We start from the raw sequence: 8,123 nt of genomic DNA, 5'->3' as shown, positions 1-8,123 counted from the left end.
CCAAAGGAAAAAAAAAAAGAAAAAAGAAAAAAGTGAAACTAGAAAGCGCTTAGCCCTCACTCACTCATTTGAGAAAGAAAACTGCATCTGCCCACCCCACCCAAGAGCCCTCAGAGCTCCTAAGCAGCCTGTGAGGGAAAGCTATCATGAACTTCACCGATTATCCACTGACCCTTCGTGCTGCAATGTCTGCCTGATATACTCAAGGACTTATGAAGGAGTGGGAAGGACAAGGAAGTCCAGATAAGAGAATTTTAGACAGAACAGTAGTCCTCAATCTGGGAGACAAGGAATGGGACTGAAGTGATGGGTCAAGAGGGAGAGGAATGCCACATTTGAAGGAGTCCCAGCTGTGAGCAGGAGGTTTCGTCCTTGTCCAGGCTGGGAGCAGGCAAAAGGTTCTGGCAAGGGAAACAGAAGAGACCCAGGACTGGTGGGGAGGGGAAAATGAGACAAAGAGCACCACACTGCTGATTTTCAAACAGACAGACAAGACAGGAAACATATCCTGGACTGGACACCAACAGGTTGCAGAGGAAGGGGGAAGGGGAAAAGGATATGAATGTTTTTGTTGCCATCAGAACAACACAAAAAACACCCAACCAACCAGCAATCTATACACACAGAGAATAGAAGGTGTCAGCACACCCACGTGGGACAGGATTTCACAGTTACACCAAGAAAAGATTGCAGACTTTAAAATTGCGAATGCTATGGCACACTTACTCTCTTGACTATCATACACTGCAATGGTTTCATAGTATACCACTATATTTGAAGAACTTTAAGCTGAAAACCATCAACTTTATTCAAATTAACTTGTCACTAGAACAGTTATCTAATTGCAGAGGTTCACTTTTATTAGGCTGAATGTATAAACTACATTTATGTGAATAGTGATTATGGACTAAGACACAGGCCACATATACCTACACTTCAAACTGGTACATCCCATTTCTTTTATGCTAAGAACTGTATTTGAAATAATAACGTTAATGCAAGTGAAGATTTGCATGAGCCTGCGGCAAATTTAAGAATTTGTTTTGTTATGTGGGCATGTGCTATACTGCTAAATGAACTGAAACTCCCATTACTGTCACTGACTGTACTCCAGGTATACTTTATCCTTACATGCACTGTAAAGTGGTCTATTAAAATGCTGTGCTAATTTAAGAACTGAATTACCAGAACCCCAGTGCTTGTTCTTTAAATATGTTTGTAACTGAGTTATTCTCAATTCATATATAGTCTGTATCTCAATCAATATTCTAAGTATCTTTATTCTGCACTTCTCAAACAAAAGATACAAGTTCCACACACAAAAGTTACAAGTTCCAGTAGTACATCAAGTAAAGCTTTCTGCTTCACTTCCATTCAAATTAAACAAAGATATAAAAGGCTTGAGTTGAAGCTCTAACAAAGGAGTAAGTACAAAGTCTACATTTCGATCCAAGCTTCATTCAACATTGATAATGTTTGCAGATGTGGTTCTACCTAGGCCAGACCCATTTTCCACCAAGCTACTTGCTGTGAAAAAGGAAAAGTCCTGTCTGTTAAGACAGTATGTTTATACCAGTGCCTGAAAATACAGCCTAGCCTGGGTTACTACATGAGCTCTGCACAGGCTAAGACAATGCTCAGATGCAGCCCTAAGCAGTCAGACCAAAGGAACAGATTCTCTCAAGTTTTTGGATCAGATCCTGCAGCATACACACATCCCACTCTCACAGTCATGCACTCAAAAACAAGTTTCACCCTCATCATCAAAGCTATGGTGGCATCTGTGTGGCAACAGCTGCTGGGAGCAGGAGGAACAACATTAGGCAGCGTGCCTGGAGGTGAGCTCGTAAGTAATGCAGCTCAGCAGGACCCAGCTGGGCACCAGCCTCCAGCCAGGGATTCCTGCTGAAGTCCTGCCTCCAAAACAAAGCCTAAGCATACCCCAAGCCCTGAACAAGCAGCAAGATAAGGGAAGGGAGACAAAACTCACAGACTGCTGTACACTAGTTTCTCTAAGCTCCAAAACCAATATTAAGCCAAAAAAAAAAAAAAAAAAAAAACCAAAACCCAACCAAACAGACAAAGAAAAAACAACAACAAAAAAACAAACAAATAAAACCCAAACCACAATGTATGTGGAGATTTTCGTTTCCAAGAAGCAGAGAGTTTGTCTGCAGGGCTGAGCCCTTGCCAGTACATTCCATTTCCCTTTCTGCCACTCTTGGTTTCTGCACTGCATCATTTCCTGTATTACTTCTGCACAAAGTGGTCTTATCAGCTGGAAGTGCAAAATAAAGATTAAACCAAAAGTCAGCAGATGACACAGTCTGAGTCTTTCTTCCCCAAATCCACGTGCCCCTTTGGGAAAGTGGGAGTTAGTATTTCCAACAATTAAGTGACCACCAGCCCTTGAAGGGTCTGTTTATTCACAAGGTAGGGATGAAACAGAAACCTAGGCCAAACAACAGGCACTCTCCAAAAGGGAGTCTGGCAACAGTTTAAAGGAAATTGAGTTGTTACCCCCTTATCACACATTCTATACATCCAAACCCATGCACTTTTTATTATGCGTTGCACTTTTTATTGTGTTCTGTCTGCTGATGGAGGTGTTGGAATCAACAAACTTATTTTAAATCCTGGTGTTGTTTTATTTGTCTTCCTTCACTGCTGTCTTTTTTGTAATATTTGTATTAACACACAAACCTGTATGCAGCCTGTAAAAATAAGTGAGCATTATACTTTTATATATGTATCTGTTTAGCCAGCCTTGTATTTAAACAAACATATTTAGGCAAAATGCCTAAGAGTGAAGTCCTATTTTTCTAGCCCTCAAACAAAAGATAGTTACTCTGTCAGCAACATGAAGCAGACAGTAAAATATTCAGTGAGACTGCTTTCAAATTCCCACAGGAGATCCCATAGGAAACTGTCCCACTTTGCATAAATGACTGTTTCTGATGGGTGGAGAAAGGGTTTGGACAATTAGATGATCCTCTCCCAGAGGGGTGGATGGGGGAGCAAAACAACTTCTAGCCCAAGTTTCAGGCAAACAAGAAGTGACTCTAACTCTTCTACTAATTTCATTATTTGTATTACAGGCTCAGTGATGCAGGCAAAAAGGATCCTATTAAATATTTTTAATATATGCTTAGCACAGTTAGACATAAAAATGGGCAGGAACCACAGTGAGGATAATTGTTAATAGAGAAAACTGTCTAGTCTATGACTACATTTTAAAAATTCAATTTATCTTAGTCAACATACCTCTTCCCAGCATCCATTACTTAATAACACTATAAAGAAATAACAAGCAGAAAGATTTTAATTCGCTGTTTTAAAAATATTTAGTCATTTACCCTCTCTGAGAGACACATATTTTCAGCAACTCACATAATCAGTACAATATTTAGACCTTGAAAAGAAAAAAAAACCCAAACAGATTTTGGCATAGAAGCCAGGGAGCTGTCTATTCCAGCAGGAACTATCTCCATGTACAGTTTTAATGTATTACTAAAAGGCATGAAGTCTAAGCAGCTGCAATGCTAGAATGTGTAACAACATATTGTGCACTAACTTAATCTAGCTCCCTATTCCTGGAGCAAGCAGCAAAACGTTTCGATTTCTTTCTTCAAGTAATGTGATTTGTGAAACAGAAAGTCTGGAGTCTTCTGCTGAGTTACCCTCATTTTAGTGAACAAATCCTTTCTTTGCACCTTCCCATAGCAGAAGAACAGATCTTGCCCAGCTTGGAAAAATGCACAAAACCTGGTAGAAACCTCAGTTACATTACAACACATGTGCCAAAAGAAAGCACATTTCACATCAGAGTGCTGTAGAACTCATTAGAGAGCCTGTACAGAACCTGACTTGGCTTCCTTTGTAAGTTTGGAAAACGACAAGAAGAAAAAAAAAATAACTCTTCTTTGTTCTCTTGGCATGGTAGAAAGAATTCAAAAAAACACTGAAATATGCAATCCTGTGTTCTGATACACAACACATTGTTGGAGGAAAGAGGAACAAACTGGTGTTGAAAATACCTCATCATACCTAACAGAGTAGGCAGGGTTTTTCTGACACTGCATTAGACTCCCTTCCTTACTTAGACCCAGCAAGATCCAGGAGGATGGGTATCACCAGCCTGTTCTGTGAAGTAACCTCGGTTACAGCCCAAAATACCCAGTCTGTGAAAACTCCTCTAGGGCCATCCCTCATGATATTTGGCTGAGGGACTGACTGCCCTTCCAAGGAAATCTCCCATGTATCACTGTACAGCCCACAGGGAAAATCCTGTCAGATACCCACAAGCACCCTTTAGTTCAGCAGGTGCAGGGAGAGCAAAACGAAACCACAGGGGCAATGTAGGATTTACCAGTGGAGGGGAGGAAGGCAACAAAAATCCAAAAAGCCCATTGCTCTGTTAGTCCAGAGTAAGAAGGGATAACCTTACACTATCAGGATCTGCCAGCTCCTTCCCAGTGCTCCCCACAGCTCAAACCAAGAACACAATGTTCGGCCAGTTTCTACAGTGAACCGCATCTTTTCCTCCGCCTGCCTCCCCACTTGGCTTCTGGCAGACTAGGCACTGCTCATTGCCCTTGAAGTCTCAACTGTCATGATTGCAAGAGCAAAAAAATAGCAAATTCTTACAGGTTTTCTGGATTTGAAGGTACCAGATTTGACAGATTTATGGTAACTTCACTGTTGCTTCTCCAGAAAAAACACCTGCTTTCCATACACTTTAGAAACCACCTGTGTTACAACATAACTAAAATGGCATAGAAGTCTTTCTAAACAAGTATATCATTGTGAGAAAAGATCATGGCAAAGGGTCTTTCCTGTTTTAACAGACATGCATTAACAATTAGATCTGCCCTTGTCCTGGTTAAGAACAGTTCTTCCCTAAATACCTTTGCAACTGTTTTGACCTACTGAAAGCCACACTCCTGAAAACAAGTTCAAACACCACATCCTTCATTGAGTTTTATCTCCACCATGTTTACAAAAAAACACTGACACTATACAGCCTCTTAAGTGATCACCAGATCCTCAAATCCTGCCTTTTCCACCAGAGATGAAAAACACACTGCTGAATTTTATTCTTGCATTCAGATGCACACGAGATACCACAAAGTCACAAAACACCAGCTCTTCCTTTACCACCTGCTGGTCTCCTTGCAGTGCTTATTTTATATATATCATATATTGCCAAGACTACAGGAAAAAGCTAAAACCAAGTTTGCCAATTTGGTCAGGAAGCTGGGTAAGCCTGGAGCACAGCAGGGCTAGTACAAGTAGGATAGTTCAAAACATCCACACAGGTGTGCAGAAATCCCTTCTGGTGTCGGCGAGCAGTCGGACTGAATCGGATGTGCTTTCAAAGATTATCTCTAAAACCACAGCCTTGTACTTGAACCAAGGTCAGGAAGGAACTGTAACTTGATGATTCAGTCAAAACTCTGGCACAGATGGGATTGCAAAATACCAACTTCACTAAAATAACCTATAACATTCACAAGGCTGCAGATCACAGTATTTGCCAGAATAGTGTACATAAGGTGCTTTTTGTTTTTTCTAAGTGCTATCTAGGAAGAGACTCTTCATTCTTCACTCTCTCCAAGCTAAAGGCCTCTTAAAGAAATCCTCAAACTATGACAAGATATTCAAAAGAAAAACATAGCCAAAGAAACAGTTGTCAAGAGACACTATGAATTACCAGCCATCACAGTGGGTATTTCATCATACATCTTTGGGGCAAGTTTATCCATTTCATTTGTGCTTATTCATTTAAACTCCACACATTGTCCCACCAGGACACTAAGAGCACTGAGGAGTACAGGAGCAGCCAAGGATCTAAGTCAGCACTGTTAGATGACACAGACCAAGTCCTGAAAAATGCAGTAGAACCTCTAAGACCAGTCTGGAGCACTGGCCACGGCTTTGTGAACATCCACAAAGATGCCAGGACTAGCCTAGCTATCAAAGTAAGTTAGAAGTCCTATTCTGAAAGCTGAAAAATCTGAGGAAAACAGATTTTTTTTTCTCCTTTCATCATAAAACTCTTGTATAACTCCCTTTTTCCACAAAGACCATTCCCTTTCCTGACTTTTTGAACTGTCTTTAGAAAACAGGTGTTGTTTACAACAATAACAAACACACATCTGTGTGGGTGTGTTAATGCACACAAAGGCAGGATAACTGAAACCTCTTCCTATATTTAGATCTGTCTGGTCAGCTCTAATTGCATAATTTAATCAAAACCCTCTCCAAGGGAAACACATCCATATTCATCACAGGCATCAAAGGAAACATCTTTACAAACTATATCCTTTTACAAACCAACACATGGTCCCACATCACTTGTCCAATTGTTGAATTCCTCCTTTGGGAAGGGCACGGAATTTTATTTCTTTTTATCAGCTGAAAAAAGCATTTCCCTCCAATTCATCAGGACTGGGAGGGAGGAACTTCCTTCACAGGTGAGATGGGGAAAATTTACTGACATGTCGCTTTCAGGGATTTTTTTAGGCAGTTAAAACATACATCTGCAGCACAAAGGAAAACCTTTAAAACAGAAAGAAAATGCCCATCACCACTCAGGCATCAAAATTTTTGAGTGTAGCTCATAAAATGCAAGATGTGTTTTGTCTTCAGAGAACAGCACAGTCTAGCAAAGACTGCATGAATTTAAAAAGGGGTTTGTCAGCCCCAGCCAGAAGAGTGCTCCAACAGCATATATTTTAAGGAGGGGAACCCCACCAAATGCACTCCAGTTTTGCTCAGCTGAGGCAAGTCACTGCTCCTACAAATGATTCATTTTACCAAGAGCATGCACCAATACAGTTACATCAGCTACATTAAACCACTTCTAAAGACTGTGACCCAGACCTCATTTATCAGAGATTAAGTAAAGATGTTAAATTACAGCTCAAGATCCCCAGCTTTAAAGCAGAATTGTTCACCAAATCAAAAGATGACAAAAACTGAGAAGAAAAATTACTTATTCACTAATAAAAGAGTTACCGGGTCAAGCCTCAGCAAAGAAGAAAAAAATGATGAAAATTAAACCAAAAAAGTAATGCTGTTAAATTAAATAAATCTTTCCACAAATTAGTCCTCCACCCACCATTTATACACCTGAAATAAGAATAGTCGGTTTGCCAATGCTAAGGACATTTCAGTGCATTTCCTTAGATGCATACTTCACTTTTTTTTTAAAGATTTCTCCAGCTTTCCTCATTTTAAAGAATTCTTCCAGCTTTCCTGGCTTTTGCCTTATCTCTAAAAACCAAAGAGCTATTTGTTTTGCCTTTTAACAACTTTTAAAACATTGTACCTTCTTCATGTCTTTAAAATGTCCATGCTGAATTTCATCAAGTGCCCTGCAATTCACAACTACCATTCTGGACAGAGAAAGTGTTTAAAGATGACACAGCTTTCCAAGCCATGTTTATACAACTCAGACACAAACACCAATATTTGCCAGACTTCCACTGTCCAATGAAACATTATTTAATTACAGCATGCCATGAGTGTCCTTCTGAAAACCGGGACTGGACTTCAGATGATGCAAAGCCTAGTGAGCTCCAGGTCCTCAGGACAGTGAGAAGCAGCTGCACAACCCCATCACAGCAGACACTCCCTGGCAGTTCCCTGGTATTTATCAAGCCATCCTAAGTCACATACCCTTTGTAAATGGAAAATCACAGCGTTTATAGATGCTCCTTCAGCTTCCACAGAAGACAATTAAACTCTTTAAAGTTTACTATTTACAGGCAAGTATAAATCAGGGATCCTCCTGAGACTGAGTCAAGGACACTTTGGGTTAAAGTTCTAAATACACCCACAAACACATACAAAGGGTTGATTGCAGCTTTTACCAGCAGTTGGGGTACAACTCTGAGTGTGCCTGCACTAAAAACAGACCCAGAAGTCACAGATACACCTTTCCCCTTCCGAAAGGGCAAAACAAGGGTGCAGACATACACGAGGAGTCAGAAAGATCCAAAAAACTGTGGGATGAGGCATAAGCAGCTGTCACAGCCCTGTGCCAGAACATCTGCAGAATCTCACGTCAAACTGTTTTCTCATATTCCTGAGATCAAGGCTTTGGAGTATTCTGTACA

The sequence above is a fragment of the Cinclus cinclus genome, chromosome 5 (assembly GCF_963662255.1).
Source record: "Cinclus cinclus chromosome 5, bCinCin1.1, whole genome shotgun sequence".
In the NCBI taxonomy this organism is placed as follows: Eukaryota; Metazoa; Chordata; class Aves; order Passeriformes; family Cinclidae; genus Cinclus; species Cinclus cinclus.
The sequence above is the reverse complement of the archived record's forward strand: the minus strand, read 5'-3'. Positions refer to the sequence as shown.